The 23,858-nt window shown below is 40.3% G+C and overlaps 1 protein-coding gene across 2 annotated transcripts in view; it reads right to left on the bottom strand.

Moving 5' to 3' along the window:
* The window catches only part of CELF2 (CUGBP Elav-like family member 2), a 553,419-nt gene that overhangs the window by 355,234 nt on the left and 174,327 nt on the right, over positions 1-23,858 (bottom strand). The window lies entirely within an intron of this gene.

The raw sequence follows: 23,858 nt of genomic DNA, 5'->3' as shown, positions 1-23,858 counted from the left end.
AGGGACCAATAAAGCAGCAGTGTCTTGAAGCTGACAACTGGAATTGAGTCCCCTCCGTTGAGCTCGCTCCAAACCGCTCTGAAACACGAGGAGGATGGGGGGCAGTGCCCACATGGGGGAGAGGGAAAGCAGAGAAATCACTGAGCAGTGGCACTGCAGCACCAGGGTCAGAACACAAACGTTTACCCAAGTTCAGGAATGTTCCCTCCCTGTCAGAGAATGGATTCTCCATGGGCACGGTGCCATCGCGATGGCGGGAAGCCCATTCTGTGTGACAGCCACGTCACTTCGGTGCCACGTGCCTCTTCACACCTGCTCACGCTTGTTGGCACACGTGCAGAGCCAGAGGATTTGAACAGGTGAGGAAAGGGAAGGGGCCAAGGGCTGGTATGAACAAGGCTGCCAAGCTGACATGCTGCATTGCAGCGGGGGCTTGAGGAGTCCTTCGCGGTGTCCCAAGGATAAATGGAAAATGCATATATACAGTGCTACTGCTGGCATGGGCTGCATTCACTGGCTGTCAAGGGTAGAGGTCATCTGGCACCAAAAAAGAAGTGAGGAGCCAAAAGCAGCCAGACCTTTTGAAGCCTATTTGCTTTCATACCAATGTCTAAAGAAAAGCACCCAAACATGGATAACAAACATCCTTCTCCTTGTACTACCTGCAGTGGGTGACAGACAACTCTGCTACAGCTGGCAATTGGATCTCTAAGAGTGCCCTGCATATTTTCCCCACTATTTACTAACATTTATTATTTGTAGTACAGTAACTTCCCACAATTCTTATTCTTTGTTAACAGTGAACAACACAGCAGCAGTGCCACTTAGACAGAGGTCATCACTATGGATTCACCAGTTCTGCCCATTTGAAGGCAAACTTGAAGAAACATGACTGCCTGCAAAGTTTTTCCCCAAAATACATCATACTGGTCCCTTTTTTTTTTTTTTTTAATTAATTCTTCAAGCCCTAGAAGTATGTGCCCCTTTAAAAACGGACAAGACATCTGTGGGGCTGGTATTAAGAAATACATTCAACTTGGTTTTTCACTGTGTGGTAAATTCCTCAATTTCTTCAAGTATCGAATTTCTCCATAAAAAATGGAAACAAAAGGAAAGAATTCCAAATATGATCTAAAAATCTGTGGGCCTAGCATACTCAAGTTGTAACAGACAAATATTTGAACCAACAATATGTCATTTACTCTCTTCTCCCTCTGAGCCTGGCAAAAGACTTTCTTACTGTGCCACCCAAAGGACTGGAAACATTAAACTAAATTAAAGTAACTTTTCTTTCTTTCTCCCCCTGGATAAACATGTTTTCATAAACTGAGCTTTCAAACATTGCTAGCCCTCACCTAATAGTCCTACAGATAGGATTTAATCTGTAGATAGATTTTGCTAACATTAGGGAAAAAGCAGAAACAAAACAAAATCCAAAGCCACAGCCTTTCAGTGCGCAGGCAAAAATCTACTTCCATGAAACAGATTTTGTTATAATGTACAATTTTGTTATATATTACGGTCTCTCTATAGTTACATAATATGTCATTAAATAGAATAATCACACAATTATTAAAGCAGAAATTTTGGACTAGAATGCCCTCCTGACCAAAGAAGTGCGTTCTGTACAGATGCTCTATGTTATTCACCCTTGTGGGTGGAGTCTGGGACTGAGCTATAAAAATCCACATATTAAAAAAATAATTGTAGTAGTAAGCAAGAATATATTTGAGATGCCAATGTCTAGAGGCCTAAAATGAGAATCAGGTCTGATTGTGTTGAATTCTGCATAAAACACATTACAGGAGAAACCCCATCTTTTGCAATTTTGTTGGAAAAGAAGAAAAAAAAACCTGGAAGGGAAACAGCCAGGAAAAAGAAAAAGGTGAAGAAAGTCACAACGTGACATACCAGGGAGAGGCTAAACCACGATTAGATGGAATAAAGGCAGCTGGGATTTTAAATCATCTATATTTATTAGATCATATATTGCCAAGATTACTGTCTCATGGGAAAAAGAGGTGAGAGACATAATAACGCCAGTGATGATTAAAAAAAAAATCCAACTTGACATTCAGAGTCCAGGCTGAACATGCAGTTAAAATAGGAAGCTGATGTTCCCTTACATACTCAAATTCCTGCAACAGCACACTAAGAAGTTTGAGCCATCTACTCCACAGCTCCCAAAACCTCAACTTACTGTATTTTCCAGACAATAACACTGTACCATAACAGAAATTTTAGTGCCTGTGCAAACTACAAGGTGTTCCTGCAGTGCAGCTCATCTTAAAACACTGAAGCAAGTTATGTGATTTGACCATCCTTTAAGAGGCAATTCCTTCACACACAAAAAGTCTAATTAAGCTTGTAACTTGGGACACCCCTCTGTTAATCAGAAATGTATCCCTTCTATGAATCAAAAATGAAAATCTGAAAGGAAAACTATGTTTCTGACGGGATCCTCTCACATCTAAATAAAAACTGCAGACAGAAAGAAAATTCACAATTTTCCTAATTTTCTCATACTGTTGTCCTTGCTGTGGTGCAGGTATCAATTAGAGACAACCCCAGGCATTTAACTTTAAACAGATACAATTTAAACCTCTGCCTCTAGAAAAAAAATTAAATCTCCTGAGCCTACTTTCAGTACAACAAAATAGGTGAAGAGATCAAATAAAAAGGGCTTTTTACCTGAGATGTACTTGACGGTGTGGTTTCATATAGGAAGAAAATTAGTTTGACTTGCAAGGATTTAATCTAAACATATTCACAAGGTGTAGCAGGAAAATTCAGTCTTCTGATACATGCATGTACTATGGTATAGCATTGTGACATATGTAACATATAATGTGTCCAGAAGCTCAGAATATTTACATTAAAATACTTATAATTGGCTATAAAGTTCATTTTTAAAAGATGCCACCAAAAAGCCACAAAGATAACAACACAGCTTAGTATTACTTTAATTTTGATTTAACAATGTGCAGCTCAGCACAAAATCTCATTCTGATTTCACTTCAATAGTGCAGAACTTGTCATTTAATCTTGCTTCAATAAAATATGCCTGACATCAAGATCCATATACATTGCTTTCAATACTGCCTATAAACACATCTCTCTGCTTTGTTTTAAATGGAACCTCAGGGTACAAAGCAATACAACACAGAAATAATTGTGCCATTTTATGGTTGTGAAAGCCATGCAACGTTAAAAGCACAGCTCAACAAATTGGAATGATACAAACATCTTTATTACACACAACTTTAAGAGATATATATATATTTTTAAATTCATGTGCTCATGATGAAAGAGCTAATGAAGAGATGAAAGGAAAACAGAGGATATTTTCAGAGAATTAAAATGCTCAGCACGGCCCAGAGACAGCAATAATATAAAAATGTACATCTAGGGACTTAGTAAATTCACCTAAACAGGCTGGCATCTGCATGAATGGAAACACAATTGCTTTTAATATCAAGCCGTCAGCCTGTTGTGTTTCATAACGACAAAGGGAATTCAAACAAGACGCGAGAATCGCTCGGTAATTGCAGGGGAAGCTCAGGCAAATCTGCCTCCATTTTATTCCCTGCAAAATTAACAGAGTTCGCGTTGCGCGGGAGCCTTTCCCGTCCTGACAAAATTCAAATAATAATGACAAAATTAATGGTGCAACCAGCCCAAAAAACCCCTCACAACCTAAGATGGACCTTTGACCTGTCGGTGAGAGGCATTTGTTCTACACAGTGCCCGTGGTCGGGAGCTTAGAGTTACAAATCCTTTTTGCCCGAGCACCTTTTCTTTGAATCATTATGTTCCTAGAGGTAAGACCAATGCCCACAGCCCTGGAGGAAAGGGCTTAGCTGGAAAGCAGCAGCTACAAGAGGAAGGATAACTTTGTGTGCATTGCAGCGGGCTTTTCTCCACAAGACCTGGATTACCATTTTCATTTTTGACAGAGGATTTCCATGTCACCTTGGGCAAGGCACCTAATTACAGCCATTCATAACATGGCAACAACTATTCCCTTTCTCTTTTGCCTCCCCCAGCCATACTCTCACACAGAAGAGCACGTGTTGGATAATGCACATCCACTGCCAAGCACCACAAATCCCTTTGTCCACTTCCAACCCTATGCATCACGTCTTCAGACATCAGCTCACTTGTGTGTGCACTCTGGGCCCATCAGGACAACTGCTGAAATATGTGATAGAGAAAAACCTTTTCACTTCTTCCTGTGTTTCTGTTGATTTTGTCAGATTTATTTTTAGTCTTCTTTTTTTTTTTTTTAATTTTCATTTTTTTAAAAATTAGTTGGGTGGAATGAAGAACGATCAAAAAAAACCAACCAACCAACCAACCAACCAAAAAAACCACAAAAAACCACCACCATCAACAACAAAACCCAAACAAAAACAACCAAACAAAAAACCCCAAAGAGGTGAAATTACAAAGAACAAATTATTCTTATGAAAATTTCTGGTGGAAAGTGGCCCCTCACCACAAGAGAGGCACTGGAGCATGTCCAGAGAAGTGCAATGGAGAAGGGTGTGGAGCAGACATTTCTGATAAGGAGAAACTGAGGGTATAAGAGTTGTTTATCCTGGAAAAAGGAGGTTCAGGGGGGACCTTCTCAGTCTCCACAACTCTTGACAGGAGGGTGCAGACAAGTGGGGGTCAGGCTCTGCCCCCAGGTAACCAGGGGGACAGACAGAGGTGACAGGACCAGAGGACATGGCCTCAAGCTGCACCAGGGGAGGTTCAGGTTGGATTTTAGGAAAAAATTCATCACTGAAAGTGTGCTGAAGACCTGGGACAGGATTTCCAGGGAAATGGAAAATGCTTCCATCATTGCTGGAAGTGTTCCACACAATGACTGGACCTGGCACTTAGCAATATGGTTTGGTGGACATGGAGGTACCCTGTTAAAGGTATTTTTGTGCAAGCTTGGAGGCCTTTTCCAGCCTGAATGATTCTGTGATTCGGCCTCAATGTCCAGTCCTCAGTCTCAGTTCTGGACCCGATTTATTGGGTAGGAAATGGCAATCCTCCCAATGTCTCCTGGGGGTGATATGGACACACACTCACCCAGCACCAGAGAGCACTGTGGGATCTTGTTTTTCTCAATACCCATCACACACCTTCCAAGGGGAATGCTTTCCTCCCAGTGAGAAATGTTTTCCCTCATGCACTTGCTCCAGAGTATGAGCCTCATATGTATGTAGTCGATTCCACTATAAAGGAGAACTACAACTTTGAAAAAACGGATCAGACACTGGTTTGATGTAAGATGACGTGCAGTCCCTCCCTGCCTTGGACTACACTTTTCTCAGACAGAAGCAAACTCCAGACTCTATCATCTTTCCTTTTCACAGCCCACTCAAGTCCAACAGATATAATTATGTGCAAAGCGTCTGTGATTTTTAAATTTCTGACGATGCCATCATTCTTTGAAGCAAAACTGAGCTGCGTTTGCATCCCGCATCCCCCACAGCTCTCATGAGTCAGTGGAACAACTCGCCCTGCATCCTCACAGATCAGATCCCATTTATCAATAATTTGTAGCCAGATACACAGAAGATCCCTTTTTCCATTATCTCACTTGGGACAAAACTGTTCAAGAGGCATTGATCAAATGTAGATGTGATAAAAGAAGTGACACTGTCTCTTTTACCACAATCCTCCATACTGTTTAAATTGAAATAACTCAGATTTTCCATCTTAGATTTTTTTTTCCAAGAGAAAGCAGCAAGAGAATCATTGTTTTGGCCTCAAGGCATTCATCAAGCCCTCTCATTTCTTTCTGGAGTTCAGCAGAGTAGCCACTTTATCTGCTGTGTGATTGGATAGATTTTTTTTTTCCCCAGGAAGATACTTCATTTTAGTGTATATGGAAGGTATATTGCACATAGAAACCAGGGGAATAGAGTAGCAAGGCACTAAATCTAGCTGCTAAAGAACATTTATTCAAAGACAACCACAAGGCTCAATCTAATTGACAATTTCTGCTTGGGGCCCATGATTAAAATACGAAGGCTGCTGCAGGTAAGAGCAGGAGAGTGCCAGCGCTGCCATTGGCGAGAGCTTGCATAAGAGCTGTCATGACCAGCAGTTATCACCAATTTGCTTTTAGCACCTCGTATTAATCAAGATGTGATGAAAAAAGCCTTCAGCTCAGCAGCAGGGTGGAACCCAGGGGACAGAGGTGTTAGGGAGTGCAGGGGCAGGGGTTTTGTTACAAGCATTCTCGGGAATGTACCTTGGATATACCAAATATGCTCGCGTAAATTGTTGGGTTTTACAAAACACTTTAGGCGCATAAAGCCACACACTGCCTGCTACTGCTCTGCATAAGCTCATCAATTCAATGAGATTCTGCATAAAGATTTTCTTCCCTTTGTGTCATCTCCGTGAAAAGAAGAAACAGTAGGCAGAGGAGTTAAGAGTCTATTTCTGTTTTTGAAGAGTTCTCTGTCAATTAACCCCAATAGATGCTAACTATGCCATGCATTTGCCGTGACTCACCGAGTGGAGCATTTTCTGAACCCAGCGTTGAGGCAGCAAATATTTAATACGTTTTAAAGCCAGCAATCAGTGGAAAGCAGATGTGGTTCACTGGCCACATTCATGCGAGAAAATTCAAACACTTCACACCTGCACCGATTTCTTGCACTGCTGGGAGAGATCCTTGTGTGCCACACCTATTTTCTCACACCACCTTGGTGAGAATGGTGGTGCCCCCTCCCAGTTTAATGATGCATTTTCCTGGACATTGTTCCTGTCAAACTCCCTTTACAGGTAAATACCTGCATCACAGGCACTAAAAATACTAAAAATACAGTCAGTCCTTCATTCTTTCATGAGTGGAATCTAGCTCACTTAAATGTTCATATCCAACCTAACTGAAAATTAATAACAGTATATGTATTTACCTTTTCTCTTTTCTTTTTAAAGAAGTGAAAACCTGAGCCTTCACCAGCTGCTTAAATATTTGCCAGAGTTTATGGCAGATTTTGAAAATCACACTGAACTTAATGGGGCCACTGTCTGCTCAGACACCTCTCTAAAAATCACTGTAAATCACACAAACACTAAAAACCCATGTAAATTAAGCCCTTCTTGTGTTCATGTCTTCATTTGACAGAAAGAAATTACAGTCAGGCATTTGGCAAATAATTACATGAATACAAATCTCTAATACAGAGACTCATAAAGAAAAAACAACCTGAACTAATATTGCACTGGAGCCACGATTGTGGTTACAGAATAGTTTCACTTGACCTAATTTAAAAGGTTTTTTTTTTTATTAGACAGACATATTTATGTGCTTTAAAGCCTACCCTAGTTTAGTGGGCTCAGAGCTGATGCTGGTCTGCTTTTAATGGCAGTTTTGCTTTGAAAGTTCAGTGTCTCAGGCACTACTGAGATTTGGTGACCTGAAGCTGAAACAATTTGTGACTTTTGTATTTTAGCTTGAGAGCTCCACATGAATGACTGGAGACCAAATGGTTCTGCTCAGTGCCTAAAATGTCTTTACAAGGCTGTTTTCCTCTGCTTGCTGGGCTAATGCAGCTACTATGTGTCCAAGCTACCCTAAAGGACAATACTTATGGGTCTGTCATGTGCATTTTTCTCAGATTTGTGATTTTAAATTAATTTCAATTAATATCTGGAGAAGATGGGCTAAGGATAGTGAGAAGATGGGGAAGGAGAAAAGAGACTTCTAGTCTAATTTCTCAAATGATCAGTGATGAAGGCTATAGGGAGAACCTGCTGGAGGACAAGGACCTATGCCAGGAGGAGTTTCAAAGACCTGAGAAGATCAGATGTAAAATTATTTATTACCTTTATGTAGAGACTTCCCTGTGCTCATCATCCTTTATTCCAGCTTCAGGATACAGACCAGTGTTCTACCTACTTTTCCATGTCTTTCATATCAAGAAATTTAAGAAAGTTTATAATTTCCTTAACTTTTTATAAGAGTTTACTTTTTAGGAAGTAGAGATATCCAATTTATTGTTTTTTTTTTTTTTTTTTCTCTTAAAATGGGTTAGCTGCACAGCACATACACAAGCACATACACAAATACTTATCAAAAGACTTAAAGCATGGAAAGTTTATCTCTGCGCTCACTAGCAGCTGCAACTATCTTCATTCATGCACATTTTTGAGAGGAAACCAATTATGTCACAGGCTTGCTTCTCTGAGGACTCTCTTCCCCCAGTTAACAACCCTTGATGGATTATTTGAGGGGAAAAAAAGGGGGGTTTAGTTTGAACCCAAGAGTACCCAAGAAAGCAGGAAGGTGATTAGAGTCAGGTTTGAGAGTTCAAAACATGTTATTTAATACCATATAAAATAATTTCTGTACTAAGACCTAATTAGGAACGTGTGTAATGAATCCTACCTACTCTTCACAGAGCACCATTTAATTCCAGGTGTTTCCAGCTTGTTTGTGCTTTTTGGAAGTGGACTGGCATAGAAAAGACAGCCATCTCCTCTGGAAAATATACATGATTACATTGCTGCTTACAGCCTCACAGCATTTATGGAACTACTGTCATCCCACACCTTTTCTGTGCCTGTGCATCATGTGCATGCTTGTCCATCCATGGCATGTTTAAATCCAAGAACCAGAATTCATTTGTGCTTTGGCAAGTGCTGCAGACCCCCACCTAAGGAGTGACCTTATACTAAATAATGTAACTATAAATGGGCTTGGATATCTGCTCATGTTTCAGCAGGCCATTTACAGAGAGGCAAGGAGTTACTTAGAAAGGAAGGAAATTCAGTTTTACCTTCCTTTGCGTCTCACACACTACACTTAGGCTACATTCACATGGTCTCTGGTGTGGCTCAGAGGTTAGGCTGGTCCATCCTGTGGCACTGCTCACAGTCACACATCTTGGGCATCACCAGCTGAGGTCTCCAGGCACTTCCCAACATTTATCTCTGCTTATTTTCCTCAGGAATTCCTCCATAACTTGTTTTAACTCCCAGAGATTTTCTCTTCATCTTCTTCTTTCTAAGCCTTTTTTCTCCTCCTTTTCTCCAAGACAATTTCTTTCCAGAAACACATCTTTTCAACCTCCTCTTTAGAGTTCACAAATAGACCATTTTTCAGTGGATCTTTGAGTAACCTGGTCCAGTGGAAGGTGTCCCCTGCTCACAGCAAGGGGGATGGAACTGAGTAAGTTTTAAGGTCCCTTCCAACCCAAAGCATTCTGTGACTCTGTGAAAACAGTTTCTGTGCAGAGGGACAAGAAGTGATCAGCTTGCTAATTGATGCATCAGTGCTGTCTCTATTAATTGGAAGAGTTAGCACATTCCGTTTTTTCCTTAAGTCTGGGTGTTCACAAAAAATTGCAAGCAGCCTGTAGCAGTTGCTGAGAGGAAGCAACAGGCTTTAATGCTTGGCAGTTCAAAAGTTCAAATCTGGACCTTCACTCCCCCACAAATCCCAATTATCTTGCTCATGTTAGCATTAATGATTATTTTTTTTTTGGCTGCAACTGTTGTCAAACATGTATTAACTCATCTTCTGCAAGTACTTCACTGCAAAATCACATGTTTGGAGCAGGATAATGATAAAAATCTGTTTGTATTTGACTACAACCCTTGTTTACAGATTACATGTATGTTGATAAGATTGTTGTTCTCTGCTGTTTTTATTAAGAGGTGTAAGGCAGGCATTAATCTCCTGATTTATGAGTATCAGCGCTATGCATTAACTCTCCCTCTGCTAGATAACCTGTTGAGCTGCTGCTACATTTCATAAGAATCCCCACAAGGCAGCAAGCATAACTCATAAGCTGGATACATCCCTCCCCTCCAAAATACCAAACACATTTAATCATGCCCACAAATATTAGCTTTAGCTTTATGTAAGCCTCAAATGAGCACACAAATCTTACTATCACTATTTGAAGTCTAAAACACTGGCAAGATTCCCAAGTAAGTCACTGTGATTTTGGAGAACACTACGAAACTCAAGCACAGCAGTAAAACACAGCCTGCCCCAAACAAGCAAATACATTCCTCTGCCAAACCAAAGTTCGCAGGGAAGTTAAACACAGGATTAGGAACAATTGAGCCTCATGGAGAAGAAATGTCAGGAGAGGTTCACAACCCAAGGAAAGTGTATCTCCCCAGGCTGAGGGCTGTTTCTGGTGTGATATGCTTGTGTGAAACTCAATCATCAACACTCTCTGAAGTCAAGAACGCTTAAAGGTGGCCAACATCTCCAGGGAGATGCCTTAGAAAAAAAAAAGTCTTAAAAACTTCCCAACCAATGTTGTAATTTTGGACTGCGTAGATCGTAAAAAAATCCCCTCAAAACCAGTGCTCCAGCTAATCTCAGGATGCAGGAAAAAGGCCAGACACTCTTAGGGGCTCAAATGCCAAAAAATGAGAGCATGAAGGATTTTTAAATCACTAGCCATCACTTTTCCTGTCTCAGCGACTGCCAGTGAGCAAGAGGATCATTTGAAAACTTGGCTACAGACCCTCATTTTCATTTTGTTTCTTTTAAACAAATACTTCAGCCTAACAATCTCCAGGACAAACACAGCTAAACAAAAAAAATCCCCACCCAAGCACTGCCTGGTTATTAAGACCTTGGTTTGGCATAGAGCTTTCTTCGACAAATAAAAGCATAAATATATTGTCTTCATACATAATCTGGGGACATGCAGCTAGAATTGATTAACACTGGTATGGAGTCTTAAAAATAACAGGTCTTTAAAACAGCAAGCCGTGAGCAGAAGAATACAAAAGGACTGGAGTTAAACAATTTTAAATTATATAAAATCTTTCCATGGAGCACACTGTCAGAAACCTTTGCAAGATGATTTCTTCTGTGGGTGTTGGGCAGGAGTTTTATTTGGTTTCTATAGTACACATTTCAAAGGACCATGAAAATTTGGCCCAGAAATGGGACTGATGCTTCCCATTTGGAGCCAGGAAACATTTATAATACACATAGCCCAGAGGGAGGGAAAAACATCACAGCTGAAGCAGAAGTGGAAGTTTGGTCAAAAGCTGATGCAGATTTTAGAAGAGTGGTCCCTATATCACTGGGAAGTCAGAAATCTTCGTGTGGTTCCTCTTTCAAAAACTCATGGACTGACAACCACAAATGAAGGCCTCAATGCAAGTTCTAAGATTGTGCAATAATCTTCAGGTAAAGAAAGTTCCACAATATGATTTTATTTACATTTTAAAAGAGCATATTAGCCAATTTCTGCATTTTTACCTTTCAGACTGAAAAAAAAGCTTATTGACCTTAAGTGTCTGTGTGCACATGATCATCTGTGCCTTTTCCCTGAGTATTTACAGACCAGAAATCCCCATTCACATAATTGTTTTCCTTGGAGCCAAGGAAATTTTTAACGATGAAAACTGACAGCACGGGATTCATTATCTGTACTCCCAAAGATTTCCCAGCACCAGGATAATGGGCAGCACCATATTGCCTTGTGACACAAATATCAAACACATAATGTAGGACCTAGGCTATTACTGCTGTTTCCCACCTCCTCCTACCACTGACAACACTGCACAGAAAATTAAAGTTCACAACTTGCATTGCTGCTCTCTCAAACAAACAAGAATCATAATAATGAATGAAGACTTGAGGGGAAGAAAAAAAAGTAAACCCCGATTTTTTCTAAATTTTACCAACCATGTTTATGTAAAATGGTTTGATTCTGTTTGAAGTTAAAAGTTGTACTTTTTCCACGGGAGGGAAAGGAGGAGTGCTGAAAATCATCTGTTTGCAAAGAAGGAAGGCAAAGCTGCAAATCAGCAGGAGTTTAAAGGGACAATTGAGTTAAGAATCATTCCTGCAATTTGATTCAGTTCACCACAAGTTTAAGAGCCACTCAAAGGTTCAACTCAGGTTTTGATTTGACCCCTCAAATTTGACATTTATGGACTTAGGTTGACTATTGCTGATTTCAAAATAAAATGAACAGTGTAGTCCCTTTCCACCCTGTTCAGGAATCAGATGTGTAAATATAGTCACATACAAATGCCAGCTTAATCCCTCCCACCTGTTTTGAACTTCTTGTTCAGCTCCTGAGATGCTTGGCAAGGAGGTGGTAATCTCAAAAGTACTAAATTGTCTTAAGCTTCCTGAAAATAGGCAGTCAGGTAAAGACAGAAACCTCTCAGGCACAATGCTTCAACAAGGACACTTTTAATCCTCTATTACATCAACACCCTATCCCCCACCCAATGTCCTCCAAAAGAAAAACTTAAAGGAAACCCTTCTCCCCCAGAAAAATCCCAAAATAAAACCCATGCCTAAGCAAATGAAGTAATCAAAAAGATAAAGAAAATAATAATAATAATGAAAAGAAAAAGAAAAAAGCTCCACTAAACAACCCTAACACTGAAACCACCACAAAAAAAAGGAGTTTCTTTTTTTTTTTTTTCCAAAGCAGGAACCCCCTGGCCCCACCAAGCATGAATCTGCATCTGATTCAGCATGACACAATCCAACCAAGAAACACACACTACCCCCAGAAAAAGAAAGCAGATTTCAAGGGCTCCAGCTCTTGCAGAATAATTTTTTCACTCTTAATGTGTAAAAATAATGTGGAGAAAAAAATAACTTGCAGTGAATAAACCTTGGTTGAACAAACAGGTCCTTCCACACAAAAATGGAACTAAATTAAAACAAAAACGATATCCAAATTATATCAAGGCTTTCTGTGAACATAATTCAAATATTTTAAGTGCACTATCCAACTTCAGAAAATTTGAATTACAACCTACAAAAGATTGTGATCTTGAAATCTTCAGGACCCTGTATTTTCTGGTCAGCCTGATCAGATCCTCAGAGAGAGGTCTGCATTTAGCTTTGATCACCATCGCATCAAGCTCCCAGGAATTAAATGAGAATCTTGTTACATTAAATAAAGTTGTTTATAATCAACCATGCACAAGCTGTTGGTATGGCGAGCTGCCACACAAATCAAGGTTAAAACAGACCAGGCTTAAAGCTGAAATATAACTAATATGACATTATTCCTTCAGACATTTGGTTAGGCTGACAAATTTGTAACTCTGTAATTTACACAATGTCCCCATGACATGTGGCAGTACAGCTATTGTGTACGGAGATTTTTATCATGGGAAGGGAGAGGGAGGGAAATCTACATTTTCCTCATGCAAATCTTTCCCATAACAATGTCAGAATACATGCTGACCTGCTAAAGTGTACAATTTACCCATGTGAGAGTACACAAAGTTCAAACGGTGATGGATAATTTTAATTCAATGCAAAGTTACCCAGTGAAACTCATTGGTCCAAAAAGTGGTAAAGATCCTGTATACAATGCCGTTAAAAAAAAAAAAAAAAGTGTATTCTTTAGTAACATAAGGCTTGAAAGGTTTGCTCTTTCTTTTTTTTTCATGCATTGCATCAATAAAGTAAATGTTGTTAGAATTCAGTAGTAGGAAGGAAAATTCAATGAGTAGGATTTTAACGCTATTGTATAACAGCAATTGTCTCATTGGATCAGACAGGAGTTTGTTTTGTGTGACCTTCCATCCCTAAGAGGTACAAAAAACCTCCATGGATAGTGATATGTTGCCAAATAAGGAAAGATTCTCCTTGACCTCAGACAGTAATTGGTCAAAACACGAGGACTATATCTTTCCCCATCCATTTTAATCCTATCTGATTGTAGATGTTCTCATAATCCATAAAAATGTATTTTTTTTCCCAATTCTCAGGATTTGGCCTTCAGAGTGTGTACTGGCACAGTACCCTGTGAGCTAATTGCCATGTGGGTTATTGGTTTGAAATCTTTCAAAAGATTTTTGTTTCTCCTTTGTGCTACAAAAAAAATTCAAAAGCAGAAGCCTCAAGTCACCATTTCTGAGAAGCGCTGGTCATTCTGTGCAACTCTTTGCTTCTGTAATTAAACTCTCCTCAGAAGGGAGCCCTTCTGGGTCTGAAACTTTCAGCTAACTCCTGCTGGAACCCCTCTGCTCAAGCACATTTTTTACCATCTTCCTGAAGGAATTCAGAATTGGCAGCTCCTGCTGAGGCGATACAAAGATACCATATATAGGTAACTGCTCTGTTCCAGATCATCACATCTTAAGGGCCCGTCATACATGCTGATTATACAGCTTCCTCCCCGCAAAGCTGATTTTATTCCAGTGCCACACAAAGCTTCCAGCTGCTGAAGAAATAAAACATGCCCAACTCTTTGCTGAGGAGCTCGTTCTTCTTCCCCATCTCACTTTCACCATGAAGATTTGTGCAAACTTCCTCTGTGATCTGACTGCTGGTGTGTATTGTAAGAAAAAATGGAAGGGAGGGGAGGGAAGAAAAAAATAAATGCAGAACTTGTTCTTTCCTCCAGATTGTCACATTTTATGGTGTTGCAACCCGGAGCCCAATTTGTTTCATGTCCAAATCCCAAGCTCACTGTGTACATGGCTCACCTGCATCAACACAGGTTATTTTCCTCCTGTTGTTATTGCATTTTCATAATAACTACTTAAATTTAATCCATGACATGAATTGCCCATACAGGATGTACAATCAACCTTGTAATAACTTGCAGAGTTTTTAATGGGAAAACAAGGCAAAAATTAGTACAGTCAGATTAATACAGGTACACAATATATTCAAGCTGTGTTTCTGTACTTTAAAGGGCATTTTGTTTTAAGGTACTTTATTTTTCTTGAAGAGTGGCTATGATTTTTGGGGATTTTTTTGCTTTTTGTTTGTTTGATTGATTTGTTTTGTTAGGGTTTTTCCCCCTTCTGGAAATTAACTCCGGTCTTCTCCTAGGAATTTTGTGCTGTGATGCATGCCCAGCAAACATCTGTAATTGCAACAAAAATAATTCTGGCCAAGGTCATTTCTCATGTGCATGTGAATAGGACAAAGTCATGCCTCCTGGAATTGGACATGCAGCTTCTTCCATGCTCATTCTTCTTTTTACCTTTATTCAACCACAAATATCTGAACAAAATTTTCCTTGCAGTAGATCAGATTTTTTTCTTGGGCTATTTTGTCACGGCAAGAATAATTGCCTATTTCTGTTGCTGGACACTCTTCTGTGCCTGGTTGTACATTATCTGCAGATAAGATGCAGAAGAAAGGATGTAAACTACAATAACTGCATCCCAGGCTGAGATAGAAAAATTCAGATTGTTGTTTACTATAGAAACTATTGCTACAGAAGGTGCTTTTAAACTAGGGGACATCTTAGTGAGCAACTTGCTTTTTCTCTTGGGTGTGAAGAGCTGAAACTGCTTTTAAATTCTTCTTATGAAAAAAATTGAGAGCAAAGATGAGGAGACCACAAAGTCCACATAAAATAGTGATCTAGCCAATTTTGGGGCATTATGTACCAAGACTCTGCAGTTTCACTCAGAATAACTGTGTGCACGATGTAAGCTCTCACTAACCACAGATTTTAATTAATCTCATGCTAAACAGAGCAACTTGCTGCCCACAGATGTAGCTGTGACTCTCAGTGAACAGCAGGGAGATCTAAACTCAGTTAGAAGCAATCCCAGAGCTAGATGTACAGAATTATGTTGTTCTGGTTTAAAATACAAACAGCTTAAGCAGGAAGGAGAAAAGAACCTCAAAAACATCAACCAAACTCCCCCCCCCCAAACTAACTCCAAACCCAGCCCTCTGCCCCCACCTCATTTACAAAAATCAGGAAAGTTTCAGCTCAAATATATAGCAAAAAAAAAAAAAAATACTTTGCAATAAAGCAAATTTGGTTTCCCCTATCATTGCTTCCCAATAATTTAAAGTTAATATTCAACTTATGTAGTTAGTTTATTCAGCTTGTCTGCAGCCTACAATGTCATTGGTTTAAGTTTGTTCATAGATTATGGTAAATTTATTAGTCTACTTGAAGGCTAACTAAAGAGCAAAGAGTTGGGTCATCTGTTTCTTTTAAACACAGGAAAAAATAGCTAGAAAATTAAAACTTAATGTGACTTTATTCCCAAGAGGTTTTTAGAGTCCAGACTTCAGATAGAGTAAAACTGGGCATCAAAAACACTGGCTGGAATTAATTAATACAGTAAGTACTTTGACTGAGATATTTTTTTTCTTCTATTAGATCCAGAAACTTTATGTATAAGAAGAAGGATGTTAAGTCTTCTGCAGAACACATGGGCTTCAACTCCCAGATACTCTAAGTCTAGATCTTGCTCAACGGAGCTTTGTCAGTTTGAGTCAGCAGGAAATCCAACCCCAAAAGTCACATAAAAGACCCTGCCAATTAATTCCTCTTGGAGTCAATAAAAGTTTACATCAGTATTTAAACACTTTTCTCCCCATCACCCCATTTGAGACCTTTAATACCTATCTCCCCCTTCCAAGCTTGTAATTCCCCCCAGGCTACATAAATCCTTTATTCTGGCGTCTCCAGCCGAAACCTGACCCCAGTCAACAATGTTTCACAACTCTTGGCAAGGTCAGTTTTTCCAGCAAAGGGGAAGTCCAAGGGCTACAGAGACCCCCCTGAGTCTCTGCAGTGCCAGAAACACCAAAGTTCTTCCCCAAGACCACACCAGGGCCAAAAGGATGCCCAGTTATGATTTGCCAAGTGAGCCAACATTCCCAGCACCTCTGATGGAAGGGCACGGAGAAATTCAGGTTCAAATACCTAACAGGGATCATGGACCCAGTACTTCAAGTAAGTTGCATAGAAATCTATGCAAACCTCACAGTAACTAGAAACCACCTCTGATTAATATGCAATAAACCCTTGCTTGCTTTCTTAGAACAAAGATTAATTGCATCCTAAGAGATTGAGATATTTAATTCATGGCAAAAATGCTTGAAGGTGATTTTAGTTGCTATTTGCAGAATTAGGTAGCCTCAGCTTGAGATCTGCCAGTGCCTCCTAGTTCAGGATTAGTGTAAGAGGCAGAGTCGTGCTCAGATGACACGTGGAGATTAATTAAATTGTGGATTTATGGCCTATTCTTTGTGGAGAACAGTTATTAAGACTACATATTTTTCAGAACTGAAATGTCCACTGCTTCAAAGGCTCATTTAAGTCCTTCCTATAAGATTACTGTTGTCTTTGGGACCTGGAAACCAAGAATCCAATATAAAACTCGGAATCTTAAAACAAAAGGAAAAAAACCCCTAACCTCTCCCCCTTTTAAAGCTTTTTATAGTATCTTACAAATCCTTGGATGGACTATCCTTAATCAAATCACTCAAAAGTCATACCAAGATTTTCAACCCCAAGAAAGCTCTGGTTCCATTCATCTACTAATTTAAAACATAAATGTCCTCAGCCATTCAGGTATGTTAAACTGAATATCAGTCTACTACTGAAGAGTATTGCAAATTACCTGAACAAGTACATTAATTCTTTAACAGATAAAAATTATCTATACACCGTGTTTCTAGAAGATAACTGGCTACAGGCAATTTAACTTGATATCTGAAGGAGAAAAAAAAATCAAGCATAACTGACATGACAAGTTTTTCCAATAATCTGAAATCCATCCATTCCACGAAAGAGAGAGTACAACTGAGGTAATCACCGAGCCTCCCAATATTTCTACCTTTAAAAAAATATCTTCACTTTTAAAACTCAGCTGTAAAAAGAAAATGAACTGCAACAAAAATGTCACTGTGAGCAGGTCAACAGGTGTTCAGTAACAAAGTGGTGCACTAATAGCAGCTCGGGATCAACTCAAGAACAAGTGTCCTATGATGACAACATCACTCTATAGTCAAGGAATGCATGGACTTGCCCAGATGAGGAAAAAAAAAAGAGAATTTCTATCACTTGTGATGAAACATGAGGAAATATGCAATCAAAAAAAAAAATCTGAGAAAGTTATATAAAAATGCAATTAATATGAGATTAGGTTTGGGTTTTTTTTAATTAAGGAAAATTAGAGTATAATCAGTAGAAGCACGTTCAGCTGCTCATATAAAAAAGGTTGGATAGTAAAACTTAGGTTATTGTAAGGGTTTTTTAGTACCATAGAGTACTAGAGCTCCTGAAGTCTGAACAGGTTTGTTGGGAGACAATGATACCCATCAGACAACATCCAAAGGGAATAGTTATAGTATTTTCCTAAGAGATAAAAATTCATCTCTTGCACAGGTCAAGCAATGGAAAATCTTAGCAACAGACTACAAATCTCTCTGGTTCCACCTTCCTTTTCTCCCTCCCTGGTACAGCACCTTGGGACTAGCGGAGTTGCAAGACATCTTTAATGAAGCTCTCTTGAAAAAAGACCCAAAGCCCAACAACTGCTTGGAAAAGAAGCTGGTGAGTGCAAGGGATTTGTGTGCCTGGTCCTTGGTGCTATCTTGCAAAGGCAGAAAAATAACAAAGAAGGGGTTTTAGTAAACAAGCACAGAATTATTTACCCTCAAAAGAATTAAATTCTGGTTTCAGTTAAATCATTGTTATGAGGGCAGGTGATGAAAAGCCCAGCCCAAGGCTGAGCCCCCAGTGCTGGGGGCTTTATAGGACAGAGCTGTTCATCTGTATGGCCATGAAAATCTTATAGCCAAAGTAAATAAGACAGATATTAACAGGTCCATTTTACCTCTGGGAACTGAGGCACACAGAGCTTAACTAACACTTCCAAACTTAATGCAGAAAGCCTGGGAAAAGCATGAAATTATAACCTCATTTCTCAAGGACAATGCCAGGCTGCCACTGCCCAGGTACCTTTCCTGTGTTCAGGCAACTTCCTCCTCATTTCAGTTCCACAGAGTGCAGAGCCAGACAAAGCCTAAAATTTGAGTGGGTGGGTTAGGAAAGACCTGTAGGAGTACATTAGGACTGCCACTGATTTAAGATGAGGAAATAGTAGAGGAAAGCATCATTAAGTAATGTGTGAGGGAAAGGATGATCCTGCTTTTTCCTCCTTCCTGCAACATGGATGTTGCACATCCTACCTGTGTGAGAAATCACCAGTCAGGACTGAAATTCTATGATATAATAGATGAAGAAACAACACAACCTCCACCTCCTCTCACAAGGAGGGAACCTGAACTCAATGGCTAAAGGCCTTAGCAGGGAATCCACTCCAAACACTTTCCACACGTCCCAAAACACGGATACAAGACAAATTTACATGCAGAGGAGCCCTTCCAGCGCACTGCTTTGTTAGCAACTGCCATCAGCGTGCCAAACCACAGAATTTCTTTGCTGACAGATGTTGTGGACTCAAAGTTAGAGCTGCAAAACCAGTCAGATCAATTGATGGGGGAAGGAACCATCAGGGAAAAGCCATAGCTGCTGGCACAAGTCCCTGAAGTGCAGATCACTGGCAGAGTGTTACTGCACCTCACTGTCACAGGCTCTGGCTAGACAGCTGTGCTGCTGCTGCAGCCATTTCATATCATGTTTTAGGGGTTAGGGCCGTTCAAATAATTAGGCAAAGGAGCATGGCAGCAGCAGTAAGTAAACCTCTTTGTGAGAGATCATTCATTTGAATTGGATGTTTAAATCCCCCATAAAGCACCTGGAAGATTTAACAACTCATGTCCAAATGAACAAGATGTAATGAGCTTGTACACAGGCTAGATATGAAAAGTGGATTGTTTTTAGCAAAACGGTGGAGAATAACCTCTTGTTGAAAGGAGTGATGGTGAATTTTAATCAGGGGAAAATGAAGATGCAAGAATAAATCTGCACAGGCTTAGAGGAGGACTGGATGAGTTGCTCACCCACCAGCAATGAATGCAGGAGTGTGTAACATCCTAATCTGCTGTTTTCTGTTGTCTTTACTGCTTGCATCATCCCATAGATCCTGCCTTTTTGAGAGGAAAAGAAACCCCAAAAAACTAAAAAAAAAAAAAAACCAAACTGAGGAAAGCTGCCCAAATTGTCTTCAACAAAGTGCAAAGGAAGCACAAATAAGAAAAAAATTAAAAATTCATACTTCAATACAGCTTCATCCCAGTATTATTCACTTGAGTGACTGTAGAGTTAGACATTCAAACTGAAAGCAGAAGAATCCACACCATGTTTTGCTGTTCATGTTTAGCTTATCAGAGCTTGGCAACAGCCACCACCCCCCTGGTGATTCTCATCTGTGTCACAACTTGGGACATGTGTAACCCTCACTAACACCCCTTCCAATGCCATCTCTGACACCATCTGCATTTTTGGATTGGTAAACTGGAAAGCGATTTCTAAAATGTGTTTTTAGTTATTACAAGATACACACACCCTCTTTCCACACTTATTTATTTTATTTAACCAAGCATATTGTGGCAATTATGGGGGAATTTGTATTCTCCACTGACATCTGAAATTCCATTTTCTGTATTTCATGGTGGCGATGGAGTCCAGCATTGTGTCCCTGGGCCAAAATTTCAGGGCTTGTTTTCTTTTGTTTGTTGAGTACTGGATGAAGAGAACATTGTCCAGGTCCTCAGAGTAAAGCACAAGCGAAATATTTTCTTTTTTCAGTCCTTTTTCCAGGCATTTGTGTGTTGGGAGTCCATGCATTAACTGGTTTGTTCAGATACTGAATACAATACAGAATGCCTTATCTTAAACTTTGCTCAATTTATTGTTCTGTGGCCACAGCCAAATTTTAGCTGTTGTGTCTGCTTTCCTCCCCCCCTACCCAATTTGAACATTTTGAAGCTGTTTAACCCACCTCATTCCCAGGCAATCACGGGGGTGGATGTAGGGACAGGACAATTTGCCCAAAACAGGTCATAATGCGCACACCAACACGGCTGAAATTGCTCCTGCTGGGCTGATTTGCCAAGCATGAAAAACACTTTTTTTTTTTTTTTTTTTTTTTTCCTGAAAAGCCAAACCATTAACAGGCTGTTTGGATGGTGTGTGTGGAGGAAAAAAAAAAAAAAAAAAAAAAAAAAGCCATTTTGGAGAGAACATTTGCACGGGTACATCCGGCTGACACGTGATGTGTGAAACAAGATGTTCCCAGCTCCACCTGCCAAGCTGGGCCGGCTGGTTCAATGGGACTCTGGAGTTCCCATCATCTGCATGCAGAGCAGGCACCAAGATCCCTGCTGCCCAGGCTGGGGCTGACCACTCCTCTCAGTAAAAACCTCTGCTCTTTTCCTTTGGATTTCACCTTGAGGTTGCCAAGTTAAAAGCCAAGTTAAAACCGACTTTTAATTTTTTTTCACCCCCCTAGCAATGTGCCGTGGAAAGGTCACATATTTCTTCAGACAGGAATGCAAAGGGGTGCAAGGTCTTCCCTGCATAGGTAACTCATATGATTTATGGTGCTGAATTTAGCCTTGTTGGAGCCAAATTAAGGCAGAAAAGCAACAGAGAAGATGTGGCCTTGAGGAATTACTTTTTTTTTCCTCCTCATTTTTGTGCCTCTCCTTGCCAGGCTACAGCTTTGCTTTTGCTGCTGTAGGGGCCCAGAGCACAGGTTGCTTCAGAAACCATTGTCCAGTCATATAGGAGGAACAAAACCACATGCCAGAAGTTCTAAACAGGGATAAGAGACTTTTCTGGAATCAAGACAGCTGATTTTGGGCTCTCTTATGCACTAGGGGGGTCTCCATCCCAGCTCCCATCTCATTTTGGAGATGCTAAATGAGATTTCTGTGTCTGCAGAGGGCTGGGCCAGCACGCTGTGTTTCCTGGGAAGGCTCTGAAGGATTTTTTCCTTTTTTCTTTTGAAGGCTTGAAGTTTTGCCAGTCTCTCCTGGCTCCAAGGAATACAACAGGACATGGTGTTTATTGCAGCCCCACTATGAACAGGGAGATCAGGCACAGATCTTATTCTTTGGGAGCTTATCCCAAAGGAGACAACAGGAGGAAAAAAAATAAATCCATGCATTCTCTTTCCAGTCACTTTGGTACTCAGACCACTCTGAATAAATCCAGTGAAAGAAAATGCACATTAAACTGTGTTTAGGGCTCTTGCAGCCAGAGGAAGCTGAGACTCACCAGAAATTATTGCAGCTCTCACTGTCCCACTCCAGACAGACACAACCAAAGAGGGAGGCCTGATGTAATATTATATATACACACATCATATTGCCATTTAGTTTATCCCTCTGCTTGCTGTCCCAGCTTAACAGAGTTGAGTCCAGCAAAATTTCCTGTCATGCTCCAGCATGACCTCTCGTTCTTTTAGGCTTCACCACTGGCCACAGCCTTGTTTATTGCTATATTGTACCTTTTCCTTCATGATTACCTTCATTCAGAGGCCCAGGGAAATGCTTCCAGAGGGTTTGGGGAGCAGGAGCTGAGCTCAGCTGACATGGGGGTAACCAGCACCAAGGCTGCTCTGAGCCCAGGGGATGATGAAGTCCCAATGTGAATATCCCCACCTGCTGCCCCCACAGGATCTGCATCCTCCAGTCTTTTCCCAGCTAATCAGGCCCCAAACTGTGATGGAGTCATAAATAAGACACCCCCAGAATAAATTATGGGGGTGCAAAAAGTAAACAAAATTAAGAATTTATCATCGTAGGGCACCAGTTTAGAGCTGGTGGTGGCATTTGCTACATCAATTCATTTGAGCCTGAAAGAATTGGTTTGTGTACCTAAAATAAACACACAAACATTCCTCTATTTCTTATAAATATTAGCTACAGGCTTCTTTGGGGACACACTAAAACCAGGAACTTCAGAGGCCTCAAACAGGCTGGAAATTGGCCCACAGAAGAGGAACTGAAATATATAAGAAAAGTAGAAGTGGTACTGCAGTTCAATAAGTCACAAGCCATATGAGCTATGTGATGACTTCTAGCTCTTTTTCTTCTTTCTTCCAGCGATCATTCTGCTCACATTACTACTCATATTACCTCTTAACCTCCTGCATCCTGCAGTGGTGCTGCACAATGTCACATCTGTGCAGAGCTGCTGCTCTCCTCACACACAGAAACCACCCAGAAATGCCCAGACTCAATCACACCTTTGACCTGCTCTGTGCCCCTTCAGCTGCAGCCTCCACGTTCACACACAAAGTTGGGAAACTTCAGGCTTGCTGCAGGGGAAAAGTGCCTGGGAGATACTCCTTTTACAGGTATGGAAAAGGGTTTTTTTAAAAAGAAAACGGGATTCTTTGAGAGGGCAACATTGTCTATTCCTCAAATCTTCTTGGCTTTAATGTCCTCTGTGCCATCCTTTAACTCTGCACAAACCTGGCATCACCTGACTTGTCTCGCGGAGCAATCAGAAATAATCTCATCGAGCTCCATAAAAGTTAAAATAATTAAAAATTAAAATAATTCCTAGAATAGCTCTCCTGCCAGCTGTCAGGCAGCACAAAGGGGGCTCTGCAGAAGCCCTTCAGTGGCATTCAGGGGCTGGTGGTGAGCCACAGGAGCCAGCCTGGCTCTGGTCCCTGCCCCAGGGCTGGCCCCCAGCCCTGCGCTCCTCATCCCCGTGTTTGAGTCCTCACGGAACTTTTGGAGTCAAATACAAACTCATCATCCTGTGCTGACAGTCCCAAACCCCTTGGAAAATAAAATAAAATAAAATAAAATAAAATAAAATAAAATAAAATAAAATAAAATAAAATAAAATAAAATAAAATAAAATAAAATAAAATAAACCTGCATCAAGCCCCCTGTGCCAAGGCTCACACCACAGGCAAGAATAAAGGGTCTCGGTGCCCAATCCTACACAGAAAATGGTCAGGGAATTTTAAACTCCTAAAATAGAAAGTTCAGTGAGGGAAAAAACCTTAGTCATGTAAGTAGACTTTATGCTTTGACTCTGAAGTGTTGTTTTTCCTCTTTCAGTTCAGAACACATAAGTTCTTTAAAAAAAATGATATTAAGAATCCAAAGTATACTTCAAAATATTATTATTACATATATAGCATAACAATATCATAATTCATAGCCCCCAACCCCTGTAATTTGCTCA

The sequence above is a fragment of the Melospiza georgiana genome, chromosome 4, assembly GCF_028018845.1.
Source record: "Melospiza georgiana isolate bMelGeo1 chromosome 4, bMelGeo1.pri, whole genome shotgun sequence".
Classification (NCBI taxonomy): domain Eukaryota; kingdom Metazoa; phylum Chordata; class Aves; order Passeriformes; family Passerellidae; genus Melospiza; species Melospiza georgiana.
This window is presented reverse-complemented; position numbering and strand designations above follow the sequence as displayed.